The following is a 15,607-nucleotide window of genomic DNA, read 5'->3' as shown; positions in this document are numbered from 1 at the left end:
CCGTCTTTGAGTTTAAAATTATTACTCCCTGTCCTACTACTACTAATGTTCTCTGGAATTAATTTTATTGAACACTACTTAATACTTGTATTAATAATATTTTTTGTTATTTCCTTTTAACTACTACCTTTGGAAAGTGCACTTTTAAATATGCCTAACTGTATTTTATGACATACTTTATGTATCATACACCATATATAACTTTGTATATTAATATAAATATAACACTAATTCATTGTCATTTTTAAATCCATCTATCCAGCCACTAGCAGAGACCTCTGACAGCAAGCTGTCCTTTCCACTTTTCCCAGAATTCCTTTCCACAATGTCAGAATGAAGATAGTGTCTTCAAGACTAAAAGTCACTTAATAACTTATCCTTCTCAAGGTCTTTGTCTTCTTTTTGTTACTCCCCCAGCATTCAATAAACACTGAAGATGACTACCTTGTTTAGTATCTTTTTTTCCCAATTTTTTTTCTATAGTTTCAGTTTGTACTGTTTTAATAATGCAATAGCTGTATTAAATATTGCTATACATATTTTTCAAAGTAACATTTTTAGGTAAATCAGCAAAACATAATGAAGTATTCAGATGTGTATAAATAACATAAATGTAGCTATTTGTCAATTCAAATTTAGCTTAACATTTAACACATCAGAAAGGTTGTTTGGTCGGTCAGTCAGCACAGAGCTGTACCTCAATCAGTCACCTCTGCCTTTTTAGTGTAACATGGTTTTGTACACTGTCATGCTAGCTGCAGAAACAAGGTCTTCATTTTATACTGGCTCAAAATCTCCTGATAAAGCATCAAACACTGACATGTTTCTTCTGAATAATTTCCTCTTTGATGAACTTTTAACTGAACTGCTAAAATTTGTCTTGTTAGGATGACATTCAGGAACAAGTTTACTCCCTGTGTGAATGAGGAAGGGTTGCACAGCTGTGTGGCCACTAATATGTCATGTGATATATTTATCATAGAATCATAGAATCATAGAATAGTTTGGGTTGGAAGGGACCTCTAAAGGTCATCTAGTGATGAAGTCATCATGGTGAAGCCATGCTGGCTTCATGTAACGTATGTCCTTCACAAGTTGGCATTGATATCTGGTACCTTTAGCATCCCCTGTAAATTTACATCTGGAACACCCAACAATGGAAAACTTGAGTTAAAGTTGAGATACAAGTTACTTGTTGAGATACAAGCTAATGCTTGTTTCATATTTTGTAGTGATCATGAGAGGTGTTCTCAAAGACCAATATTTCAGACTTGGACCTGCAAATATTGCTCTTTGCCTACTGATTTGAATGTTAATGGAGCTCTCTTCACTGCAGTAGTGTCTGAAAATGCTACTCCAGGATGGTCAACTATCTTACAGGTCAAGGTGTTGAAATGAACATTTAGTATTCAAAAACCTATTTTCAGGTAGTCCTACTCATTCTTTTACCCCTGTGATCCTTACTTTGGGCAAACTATATAACACAGCAGTCACAGCTTCCAGCAGTGCTTTTGATCTTTCTGTTTGGGCTAAAGCTTACACACAGAAATAGTATTATTAAAATAGAAATTAGAAAATAATGCTGTGAAGTTCATGTTTTTTAATTTAGGATATGTTCTGACTCCTGTGTGTGAAGTGATTATGAGACTTTTCTCATATGTTTGTACATATGGAATCACATTTTAACTCTTAAACTTTAAATGGCTTATATAGGAGTCAATAATGAAGTCATTTATTAGTCAAAACACAATTGACTAATAAAGAAAGAATTTCCAAAGCAATTATGGAAGCTAGGTGCTAAAGGGATGATTTGAAAAAAGTATGAAAAGACTATTTAGTCCCTATTTTATGCAGAAACTTTTTGTGACTACGTTCTTATAATTTTTTCCCTGATGTCCAATAATGAAAGTTCTTCAGAGCTTGTGTATGAGTACCATCCAGGTCTGGAATCAGAACGTGTAAAATGATCCTCTGAAGGTTCCAGTTATGGAAAAATTGTAGCCATACAAAATGGAGATGCTTTTGAGCAGAGCTTTTTAGTTGAAGTACTGCAGTAATGTGATCATCAGAGAAGTAGAAGATATTGTCATATCTCAGTTGTCTTCATCCTCTTTTTTAATCTTTTCAGATGATGTCTGTGTCATGCTCAAATGAAGGTCAGTCAGCTGACACTGTTCCTGATTTACAACAGCAGTTCAAACAGGCTCTGTTTTGAACAAACCCAGTATTGCTCTTAACTGAGCATAAAGGACAGGCACTCCACTTGCTCTCTGTGGCAGGTCTGAGGCCCAGTGAGTACATCTTCATGGTTCCACCCTTTCTTGTAAGAAGATTCTGGTGCATTCACAGTTAGCTCAGCAATCTCTGAACTTAGGCAGTAAGAAAGCTAAGCCTTAGATATGTGCAACTTAGAGCTAAGTCACTTATGAAAATGTGATTTAGCCTCCTAAACTATGTAAACTTTTTTGAAAAGTTTATCTTTAAATTTAAACTTTATCTGAAAATTCTTATATTCAGTGTTGCAAAAAGTTAATATTCATATGTATTTTTTTATTGAGAATGTTGCAAATTCTCAGTGCAGGTGCCTTTACTGCAGCATTCTAACCCATATAAAATTGCCTATTTTTAAAAAAGTGTATTAAAATAGACCCTCACATGGTAGACCAGAATACAACAGTCAACTTCTCCACTGTTAGGAAACCCTGACATAGAACTACACACACACACATAGAGAAAACTTGAAACCCTTTTCTCCTGACACCCTTTTCACAGCTTAGTTTACGGAATGGAAATGTAACTTCATGACATTAATGCACGTTGACATTCTCTGATGAAAGACCAATACTTCTGTTATGGCAATTCTCTGACGAGACCAGTGGTGTGCTGTTACAGTGTGGCTATATGAACAAGTCACTGTGGGATTGTAATTTGTAGTGAATCATCTGCTCTGAGATAGCTGACTGAGTTCAGGCTCATGTCGTGCATTGGGCAGCTTGCCCTATCTTCACAGAAGTCTAAACTACCTCAAACTACCTTTATCCTTCTATCATATCACCTTTTTTCTTTAGACCCTTTTTATGTGCTTCTCTTCTGCTGCACATCTCAACTTAGTTAATGCTGATGTGACCTAGGTTACCAACCATGCTCTTGTCCTCTGGAATTTCACATCTCCAAATTGTGCTTTTCATTATGTAAAATGCTGTGAGAGCAGGTCTGCGCCCCTAAGCCATGACTCACTGCCTTGCTAACATGTTAACAAGTTGCTGCCCATTAGCTGATCCATGATAACCATTCACATATGCACTCCTGCTCACAATACTTAAGAAACAGTTAATCTCTTTTCCATGAAGAGTTAAGTCACATCAATCTATTTTGCATTTACTACAGTCTACAAGCTCCCATCCACTGATTCATAATGATATGTACGAAGGGTCTTGGTCAATGGTAAATTTTAGGTAACTCAGAGTTGCTTACCCCTCCCTGAAGGATCAAAGATTCCACTCCAGAAGTGGCATCAAAGACTGCACACAGACATTTACCCTGGGCCAAATAATTTCCTTTGAAATGGCCATCCTATGGGCAAGCTATTTCCATATTAAATTATGCATTGTTTTATTAAAGCTTCATTTTAATTTACTGGGTTTCATTGACAAAGAAAATGCTTTCACATTTTATACACCTTTGGCCCAAAATTAAGACTATTGCTAATGATTTCAGCTGTGAGTGATCCCCTTGAAAAGATCTAGAGTCTGTTACTTATGTTTCTTTGTACTTTATTAATTTTACAAGGCACAAACAGTTATTCATTATATGTTTTTGATCCCTACATATAAACATCTCAGCATTTTTTACCTTAGAAATAAAGTTATCTATTATATTTTAATAACATAAATGAGCATTCTTGATGAGTTTACGTGTTAAACAAAATAAAAGATACAATTATTTATAGAGGAAACCTATTAACCTAAGTTTACCTTTAGGCATATAAGTATTTCCTTGGCCTAGAAATTGAAGCATCGGAAACATATGGATCTGAATGGAGATTTATTTCAAAACTCTAAAAATAAAGTTTTTGTGCAGTTAAAAAGTCTTCTTATGATCTGCCAACACTTCAGCAAGAATTTGGCAAATTTTACCTTGTCATTGTGGTTAATTAATGCTTTGGAATTGTTTGGGGAATTCTTTGTGAGGTAGAAAAGTATATCTGCTATAAAATAAAAAACATGACCATGTTATGATTTTCAAGTTGAATATTGCAAGAAGTATTGACCATGCAAACAGAGCTGCCATCTTGTGGATAAAAACGTCCTAAGAGCAGGTGGCTCATGTTGTCAGAATGCAGAAGAAATGTTTATAGTAGTTATCAGCTCTACCTGACTTGGCATTCAGCTCATATACAGGATTATGAGAGCTGTAATTTTGAGCTTGCACATTCAATCTCTAAAACCTCTTATCACCTGACTGAGTTCTAATTTCCACCAAAATCTTTAGACCTAGCCCTTCCAATATTAATAATGTATAGGTTAAGCAACACTGAAGAACTGCTTGTGTTTTTCAATTAGTGTCTGGTGCAGAGCTATGTTTTGTAATATAAATAATTGGTTTAACCATTAAATTGATGTGACAGAAATAATTGTCAAGCAATTAAATGCAGTAATGATTTCAACTCATGGGAAATATATACTAATATACCTGAGTTTCACTTTGCTTGAGAACTAAGATATCCACTCTTATTAGATTCTTCAGCATTATTCATCTATCAATTAATATTATGTTAAAGAAATAAACGATACAGTTAGTTACTGAAAATCATCGGTCACTTCTCTTTCATTCTCTTGTTCTTTCCGTCTTTCTTTTTCCATGTGATTTATATTTGAAACTATGATGCCAAAAAATATCACCAGCAACAGTACCCCCATTGTCTGTGTCAGGCGTGAGAGTCAACAAGCTAGTCTCCAGATAAACAACTCATGGCACAATGATAGGAGTATATGAATTGTGTGTTCCTGGATTTCACACACAGTCACACATACCTTTCTTTGAGCTCTTGTAACCTGTTCTATATGTTTATTTTATTTAAATGATTTTTCATTTAAAGAAGTGGCCTTATGACTTTTTTTGTTGAATTGACTTGCTACTTCTGCATATGTAAAAGGTATGATTTAAATCCTATCCTATTTTTTTCTATTTGTAATATAAATAATACTAAGTTCAAACTGGTTATAACCTGTGTGTGACAGCATGTTGAAGTGTGAAAAATGCTGTGTGACTTGATTAAGATCATGGAACTGCTGTGTTATCTACAGCTGTTACCTTTGCTCAGCCTGAATCTCCAAAGTTACCCATGTTTTTAAAAACACTGGTGGTAGATAATTTTTGTTCTTAAAACAAGAAGCAGTACAAATTGATAATTTATCACTAATAGTCATAAGTCATTCAATTTCAAAACATTCATTTATCATATTTTAGTGCAGAAAAAAGACTTTTTTTCTAAAGAAAACATGTCAAAATTTACAGGCCATTTACTAAGAAGTATTCTCCACTAAAATTCCAAACTAGCATTTGTGCTACCCATTCTAAGTAAATTTTCTAGTAATATAAGTTACTGCTTAGTTCATAAAGCATAAACTCTGTACTATCACCATAGATAACATACTTTATGAACGCTGAAGACTTTGTAAGAGTACAGCACTCTACCATTAAAGACTGTCTAGCAGGTCATCTGTGAGTGATACGCTCTATTAAGGAAGAAAGTGTAGTCTATGTATGAATAAAAAATGTATAGAACTTTAATTCATCATGGTAAGATTAACTAGATATGGGAAATCAGTGTATTTTTCAGGCCAAACCAACCCACGTAATCAAATTTTGTCAACAATGTGTCTGTTTGGTCTAGAGTATTTATAGCACTAAATTTTCAGGAGAATATAACTTGTACATATGATACATCTAAGCATATTTTATCTCATCAATAATTCTTTTACTCATGACTCATATCTTCTTAGCAATTATTATGTCTTACCTTTATCATTAATCATACAAAAGCAAAGCTGGCATTCCCATTGTCCAAATTCATCTTTTCTGATCTGTAATTCAGTTTTGTCACTTTGCATGGCAATGAATCTTTTTTTATATACATTTCCATCTGAACTCCCATGTTTTCTGAGCAGAAATAAATGAATAGAGGATTTCATTTTGGCCTAAAGTGCATTTTGACTAATAGGTTAGCCTCCAGATCCCCACACAGAACTGCTGTTTATTAAGTCCCCAGAATTTAATCTCCTGAGTCTCTATAACTTTGTGAAAGAACCACAAGGAAATGGCAGAGTTGTTTATCAAGTTTATTCTAGAAATCTTATGTTTCACATCTTATATATTAAGCTAAACTGTGTCTGATTATATTTTGTTCTTCCTGTTTGTTTGGTTGGTGTGGTTGGTTCTTTGGTTTTGCTTTTTTCCCCAGAGAACAAACTGAGCAAGACAATTTTTAAAAAGAATACTTTTTTTTTGTCATGAGGGATAGCAGACCATAAATAAACTAGGGTGGTATATAATTTACTGTAAATAAATACTGAATCAGGTTCCTATCCATTGAAAGAAAAAATTTGTTTCCATAGGTGGAAAAAAAAAGTTGATGTAGAACAAAAGATACAAATACAACATGTGCTAGATAAGATTTTTTGCGTTTTTCCATAAAGCAATAGAATTTTTTGTCACTGAAAGGTGAGAGATCAAACTCTTCATTTATGGAAAAAGCAATTCTTTAAGCACTGATTTGGACTCATTTAAAAGTTCACATGATTTATGTTATTGCCTGTAATATAGCAAAATACTTAGTGCCACTATATTTAGGACATCATACATTTGGCAGTGTGTTTCATGCCTCATTTACTACAGAATGTCTGGGCTGCTACTTAGCATTCAAAGAATAAGTGTGCGTGTACATTTGTGCACCTCTCTACTCTTGCTGTTATTTTCAAATACGTAAAAGGACACAGTAATCAACCTGACATTGCAACAGTGCAATGTTCTTGAATTTACACCCTTTTTCCAGAGCGTACCTTTATTAATCTCATGGCTTAAGAGGAGGCAATGCAAAATCATTAAAAAAGTGCTGCATGCATTAACCTTTCCTTTAATACCTCTTCTGTACAATATTTTGATGATTAGTGTCATTTAGTAAACAGATTATGAAAATGCAGTTTCCTGAGGGTCTTGTTTAATAATTTAGGCAAATTAGTTTTCAGAATTTTTTTAATTGCTACATTCAGTGGCTAAGCAACAAGCACCTGCCACTCCTGGTCCCCAAAGCAGGAGCTTCTTGTATGGTCTCATTTTCCCCAAGAAGAAGGAAAAAAAAAAAAAAGAAAAAAGAAAAAAAAAAAGGAACAAAGAAAAAAAAAGGGGGGAAAAAACCAGAAAGGGGAAAAAAAAATAAAAATACCCCAACTGTGTGTCTATATGATGATTAGAGAGACAGATTTCAATTCGTGGCTGGCAGTTTAGGGTTAAGGTATGATTCCAGGTGAGGGAAGCCAATGAGAGTACGCCCGGTTGATGTGTCTGACATCATCCTGCACGGGAGCACCCAGCCCGGCCGGGGCAGCTCCCAGCCGCCGCACCAGCGCCGCCGTGATGGATGTTTACAGTTCTTCCTTGAGAGCCAATTATCTCGCTTTTGTGTGAGGCCCAAGGATCGCTCACGCTGCCTGCTCGCACACAGCACTGCTGGATCGAGCTGAAGCAATTGTTTTCCCTGTGTCTGGTAAGAGTCTGGTCTGGTTTGCCTTCTCTTTCAGAATAAAGGTGATGCGCCTAACCTGTGAGGGGAATTGCTTTCGTAGTTCAGAGGCTTATACGGCTATAATGCGTAAGGAGTAGCTTTTACTGGCGAAAAGGAGATCCTTTTAGAAAGGGAATGTTTTGAAGGAAAAAACAAGTCTGTGTCTGGCAAACTACTTTATAATGCGGAAATAAATAGCCTGCATGTTTATACTGCTCCTCAGGTGAACTAAAGATTTATTAGGCTGACAAGACCATTGCACAGAACAATAATTTAATACCTGTATTTTTCCTTTCTTTTCCTTTAGCACCTGTATTTTTCCTTTGAAATCTAGCTTTTGTTGATGAATAAAGAAATGGGGAGATTTAAGAAGAGGCAATTTAATGTTGTACCAACTTTAAAAAAATGTTCTGGAATACTTTTGCAGATATAAAATAAAAACCGTGAAGATTAATACCAAGATGTTCAAGTTTTCAGTTGTGGAATTAGTTATAGTTACTTTCTTCTGCTAATTTCCATTATCTAAAGTGATAAGAAACTGAGTCAAAGATTAAAAGTGTTCAATGTGCAATACGCTGGTAGCAAACCACCCATTGTAGGTTTTTTGTTTGTTTGTGTGGTTTTCCCCTTCACATTCTGCAGCTCATATTAAACAAAAGTCTCATTTTGTAGCTATATGAGCGTATACACAGAGGCTGAAGAAGAAGTGTTTATATCTTTTACATTGTTAGCAGTTTTATGGTTTGCACAGAGGGAGGAGGGAGAGGGGAAGGATTCTGTCTGCGTAACTTCCTAATTTTGCAACAGAATAAGTACATTTAAAGCTTCTGAACCGATGTGGATTTAAGAGATTAGAAGTGACACTGACATTGACAAATCAGGTGCAATAAAGGATTTAATTGACTGAAGGAGTTCAGGGGCTACTCTATGAAGAATCCAATAACCAGTTTAACTAGTCAAGTAGTGTACCTAATAGCAAATAATAAATAGCAGGCTCCAGTTAATTTAAAAGCTTGATGACATTTATTTTATAGTGATTAGAATTCACTAAATACCTAGGCCACTTAAGAACTCTGCATTTATTTCAGTAATCCATGATTACACAACACAAAGTTTTAAATAATGATATATGCAGTGAGTATTGCAAGTGCTTGTAAAATTGAGATATATTGTCATTCAATCTAGCTATGACTAGGTCTGCTCTAATCACCTTAAGAAGAATAATAGTTATTTTCAGCTCAAACAGCACTTAAGACAGTAGGGTTTCTCAGCTGTATTATACTTTTGTACTTTTTACTAGTCCAGTCCTATCTACGCAGTTCCTGGTATTTACCATTGTTAATTCAGCTCTGGATATTAATGTGCCCAAACAGTCCCAAGCTTCTATTAAATGCCATATCTATAATAAGGATGGGGTTAGAACAAAATATTTTTGTTAAGGTGAAACCTTCATTATAGTTTGTTGCCTTTCCACTTGCAAAAGGCAGATATTCCAGTTCAGAGGTGAGATGACCATGGCCTATAAGGGAGAGGAGTATTTGACATTTTACTACTTTACCTCTCTTGCTTAGATCATCATCAAACTTAACTAAAAATTATCTTATGCCAGCCTTGCAGCTATGCCTTTAAATTACTTTTTTTTTTTTTTAATTAAAAAGTAAAAGTATTTGAACCTCTCCCTCAGTGTTACATATCTACACACTGCATAGGTCCATGTCATTTATCGATGCTTCATTACTAGGCTTCACGTCAGATCTCACAATATTTCTGTTCCTACTCGGTTTAGCCAAAATTCACATATGAACAAATTATCTGTTATTTCTGCTGAAATATAGGATGATGGATATAACGTAGATTTAATGCTGATTTGCTACACACTCACCATGTTCTGATTCAAAGCATTCAAAGACTGTTTTTAATGTATGAGTCCTTTTAAGTACTAATGTACTTTGCTTTATTAGATAGTAATCATGGACCTAGGCAAGCCAAGGAAACTTAATGATATGATAATCCAAACAGATAGCAATCAACTTCTTATAGGAAATGAGACTTTGTAGTTTAGTTTAATCTTTCAAAAGGAAGAAAATCATTTCTGGAAGACCATTTTATAGGAAAAATATGGGTGGGTTTTTTGCTTACTTTTAATCAGAAACTAAGTTTAGCTTAAAAAAATTGAAGAAAACCGTATTTTTTGGATAAAAATAGTGTTGCAACCTTTGTTTTTTCTTTAAAATAATAAAGATAACTATGATAATGCTAGCACAGGGACTGCATAGCATATTGACCATTGGTCTGGGAAAGAGTCCTTCTTGTCCGGTGCTTGAATGACAGATTATGTCCATAGAGCATACTCTGTGAAGTCTGTATTCAATCAATGGTCCACTGTATTAAAGGAAGAATTAGCATTAGGTTGCTTGATTGCAAGAACAGGTAATGTTGTTTGTCTGATTTTCTGTGAATGAGTCAACTCATACATTTTCACAATGACATCAGGTAACAACCCCTACAATGAAGATTTGAGTCATTCCTCCTACACAAGATACTCACTTCTCTTGTCAGATAATTTTGAGTGAAGTGACAAAAGGGGAGGTTTTCTGATTAAAAATTCAATGCATTTAATATTTCTTAAAGCAAATAAAGGTGTCAGCTAAGCAGAAATATGATAATTACATTGACTGCTGAAAAAAGTATCCATATCATCAGTAGTAAAAACATGAACTAAAAGTAATTCTTCTTCCTCTATAACTGGCAAAGGAAAAAATATCCTTAGAAAATATAAATTGAAGTAGGATTGTAATAGCACATTTTCTTCTGTATCCAGTTTACAATAAGTACAGGAAACAGAGGACTTCCTTCATACTCCAAGCTTTGGTCCAAGCGTCAGTTTTTTGGTTTATCTAGATTACAAGGAGGCTCCTCTCAGAACTTCCAAATTACAAAAATAGCCACAAAACCTTGTGCTGCAACCATCCTCCTTGTCTGTCACTGAGGTTCTTTATGTATAAGAGTGCCAGAGAAGGACACTGAGAGTCTATTCTGTTCCCCTATCTTTTCTCTCCTTACATTCCATTACCCAAACTAAAAAAAAATCCTTTTCACCTATATAATTATGAGGAGGGTTTTTTCTTTTTTTTTTTTTTCCTTTTTCATTTCTCTGTTAGTAAAGTCAAAGGGAACAGAGATTACAAGGAGTATTTCTAATGTGGGAGATGTGAGATGCGGATCTGCATCTGTCCCTCCAAGTCATTGTTTTCCTTTGTAAAGAAATCCAGATGTATAGACATGGAGAGCGCACCTTGGATGTCCTCCAATAGGACACCTGTCTGGATGATTAAAGGACCAGAAGTGTAGATCACACATCTGTCACACAGTACAGACACTGACAACTTTGTTGTTTTCTGTTTTGTTGTTTTCTGTTTTGTTTTGAATCTTAAATGAAGTCCAATGGATGCCCTGATACACAATGAAGATTATATTAAAAGAAGCTCATGGTCAACAATTTACAACTCCGATCTTAAGGCAGTTTTGCAACCTCAGTTTAGATCTTTTGCCTACATAAAGCGTGGTGCTTTTTGTTTTTATAATTGTATATTTCCACATAGGAGTGTGACACTGTGAGTGCACAGAGTCAATCCTATGTGGTTTAGTGCGGGTGATATTAATTTTAGCCAATTTCAGTCAGGAAGGTTCCTCTTATAACCTGTGGAGAGAAGGAAGCATCTCCAAAAAAGGATTCATCTCATCCTTAAGATGATTATTTCAGATAGATGAGCTGAATTGCTCTTTGGAGGGGTCAAATTCACTCCATATAGACAACCTACCTTAATACTTTCAATTATGTGTCTAACTTCCAGACTTTTAAATATGGTCTAATTAAGATCTTTAAGAATTCTGAGTAGCAGTGAATCCCACCAGTAACATGAATAATAAACAAACAAACAATTATACCCATTATTTGCTGCACATTGGAGTCACAGTTACTTATTTCTGCAATAGATGGACTCTGGACTTCATCTCTGCAGCAGCAGGGGTGTTGACCAGAGCACTTGGCCCAAGACTTTGAGGTTCCACAGGTATTTGCTGGCAGTCAAGAAATATAAAAGTTTGGGAAACATAGATCCATGGCTGGCAACAGGGGGAAGCATGCTCCATCTTTTATATTCATTCAAGCATTGTCTCCCATGCTTAAAACTGTTCTTATTCCTATCCCTGACCATTTGTTTACCTGCTCCCAGGTAATCATTGAAACTCTAGCTATTGCTCATATATGCTGCATATTTTCAAAGTATTACAACTTGGCTAAATTTGATTGGATTTTTCTCCCTAAAAGGCAGAGATAGCACACACATTGTTTATCCTGCCAGTCTTCAAGTCCCTGCACTAACATTAGGGACTCTTCAGACGTTCAAAGTATTGAGCATGGACAAAGAAATGTCACTTGTCTAGTCTCACTCTTTGACAACAGCATCAGGTGTCTAGTATCTATAATTTCAGGACAAATGGTCAGTGTCCATAATGGTAAACAGGAATTTTTAAACAGGGGCATTGGACAGTCAGCCTATCCTTCCATCCTTTTGGATCAGCCTCTATGCAGGAGTTCTTAAGCAATCGTCTGAATATTATGACAGTTTACTCTGCCCCTATGCATAAAACAGCCCAGAGAACTTAATCCAACAAATACTTCATCAGGCCCATGATTTCGATTGAAATAGTTTGTTGCAGTTTAAAAATACAGACACATAATATAGTAAGAATGTATCAAAGTTGTGCTACTCCTTATAAATCCAGACATGAACCTGGAAATTACTGGATACAACATACTGATATTTTTCTTATTAACTATCAGAATCAATCTCTTCATAAACTTTGGATTTTAGGATCTTTACTTTAAGAAAGTGTTACCTAACTGAGGAGTGATTTACTATAATGGATAAACAGAAGGCAGAAGTGTACTTTCAACTGAGAAAAAATAGAAAACAATGTGAAAATACTTCTCTTCCCCTATTCCCTGGCTTATAAATTTAACAATTAAATAAAATATTGTGGTCAAATTTTCAAAGAGTAAGAAGACTTACTACTTCCTGAATGAAACATAATCTAAATAATCTATTACAATCTATCATAGAATAATATTACATTATCACTCACAAATGGGAAGTATGGCTTTCATAGTTGCCAAGCTGTACTTATCCACATCTGATGGTCCCCATTAATTTTTAACAATTGTCCTGTCACCAGACCAGTGAGCTGTAGAAAATACTCTGGAGTTGTCACATTCCTTGATGATTGCAGTTAATGCTGCTGCCCTTCTGAATCAGCATGAAATGTAGACGGTTTTATGACTGAATATGCAATCTCAGTTTTGATCATGCTATTTATAGTATTACTAATGGACTGTAGCACTGACAAGGGGTGTGTTGAAGTCATTCTCTCAGTTACCCTTGTTTTCAGTTGTAAAGGCAGAACAGACATCTGGATCCTACGTATCAGTAACTAGACAGAAAATAACAGCACAAAGAGGTCATGACTTTCACTGGTGAAAGATTTTAATAGGTTTGATTTTTTTTTTTTTTATGTCTGTGGATTTTTTTACCAATATTATTTGTGAAAAAAGGGGGCAAATTATTTTGATCTGGTTTCTAGAAAGTCAATTGCAGTCACGTGGCAAAACAAAAGAAGCCTTAGAGACATCTCAAGAAAGTAAAGCTGACCTAAAGAGGAAACAGCTGTACATGGGTTTTAAACAATGGAATTCAAGTCACCATGTGTTACTATATTAGCAAAATAGAATTTTCAATTTTTATGAAAATATTTTAGAAACACTGCCTCGCTTCTGAGAAGGAATCATTTACTTCCAAGTCCTTATTTTGTTTCCAAACCCAATTCTTAAAATGTGTAGTATCTAGTTGTCCTGGTTTCGGCAGGAATAGAGTTAATTTCCTTCCTAGTAGCTGGTACAGTGCTGTGTTTTGGATTTAGGATGAGAACAAAGTTGATAACGTACTGATGTTTTAGTTGTTGCTAGGTAATGCTTACACTAGTCAAGGACTTTTCAGCTTCCCATGCTCTACCAACTGAGAAGGCTGGAGGTGCACAAGAAGCTGGGAGGGGGCACAGCCAGACTGGCCAAAGGGACATTCCATACCATGTGACGTCATGCGCAGTACATAAACTGGGGAAAGCTGGCCGGGGGGGGCCGCTGCTCGGGGACTGGCTGGGCATTGGTCGGCGGGTGGTGAGCAATTGTACTGTGCATCACTTGCTTTGTGTATTACTATTATTATCATATTATTATTATCATCATTTTATTTCAATTATTAAACTGTTTTTATCTCAACCCATGAGTTTTTCTCACTTGTGCTCTTCCAATTCTCTCCCCCATCCCACCCTGGGGGTGGGGGGAGTGAGCGAGCGGCTCCGTCGTGCTTAGTTGCCGACTGAGGTTAAAGCACGACAGTCCTTTTTGCTAGTTGGTGGAGACATGGCTGTTATTTTATTGATCACATCCATTGGGATCTGACGATATCCATCTTGCCATTTTATTCCTAAAAATTGGATCTTCTGTGCAGGTCCCTTGACCTTACTTTGTTTTATGGCAAAACCGGTCTTTAGCAGGATTTGGACTATTTACAATAAATAATGACTGAGGTTAAACCACGACACTAGTTTGTTTTAATTTTTGAACCTAAAATAGATTATGTACTTTGAAAACCAATATTTGGGAAGAATTCTTCTCAAGTTAATAACATTAGAATACTTAGAAGATTCCCTGATTTTTCTCCCTCTCTGAAAACATATCTGAATCTTACCATGCCCAACATCCCCAAAATTATCAAGAAGTCTATTTAATGCCACTGTCCTCGTGATTGCTGCTGTAACCAATGTGTAAAGAACAGTAGGAATTATAGCATCTTGCTTCATTATTTCATCTTATAATTGTCATAGAACCTGGGGGGGGGGGGGGGGGGGGGAGAACAGCAACAGCTAAGTATATTAATGATCCCTGGAAACAGTGCCTGATTTCCTATGGGTTTATGTCCCTTAATTAATTAACTTTTTAAGTGATTTATACTAAGATTTCTTGTTATCTCTCCATAGGCTTGTAAAATTAAGCCATTCTTCTCCCTGCAGGACTAACAAGTACTGGCTTGTGCCAACTAGTTGGAATCAAGTACCTTCACTAGCATACCTGGACAGCTGTTTTCTCACTGCCTCTCATTTCAGCTTCCTCCAACACAGACTACAGGGAGGAAGAGATGGGTTACTCTGTTCTGCTCTAATTGGCACTAGAGAATTGTCCCCAAGATGTCCAACTTTGGTGTCTACTACTACATTCAAAAGTTATTAGGTGGGGTTGAAGAGTAAGCCTATTTTCTCAAGAAAACACACAGTGGGATTATGTTTAAATGTATGGACACTAGAACTGTATCACTAGAGCTCTGAGACTTTCATCAGCTGAGGATATCACTGCAGAATGGATCTGTCCTCTTCCATGGGGGTGCTGGGAAGGAGCTGGAAATTTGAAGTTTTTACAACAGCAGTATAGAATGAACCACAGGTGATACCTTTCATGGACACTGTGTTATGAGGACAGTCTGTAAAATATTTCTAGAAATACACTAAGCATTTCATGTGCAATTATAGCTCTAGTATATTTTATGAAATTTTACAGTTAGTTTTTCCTATGTACTAATTCAACTTTCATGAATATGATTTAGTAAGACATTGAAGTATCCTCTCTATCAAATCATTTTCTATGGGTACTCAGAAGTAACAGTAATCCATTGACATCTTTCCAGAACAGGTAAAACTTCTGAAGGCTGT

Source organism: Aptenodytes patagonicus, chromosome 1 (assembly GCF_965638725.1).
Source record: "Aptenodytes patagonicus chromosome 1, bAptPat1.pri.cur, whole genome shotgun sequence".
Taxonomy (NCBI): Eukaryota; Metazoa; Chordata; class Aves; order Sphenisciformes; family Spheniscidae; genus Aptenodytes; species Aptenodytes patagonicus.
Note: the sequence above shows the minus strand (reverse complement) of the source record.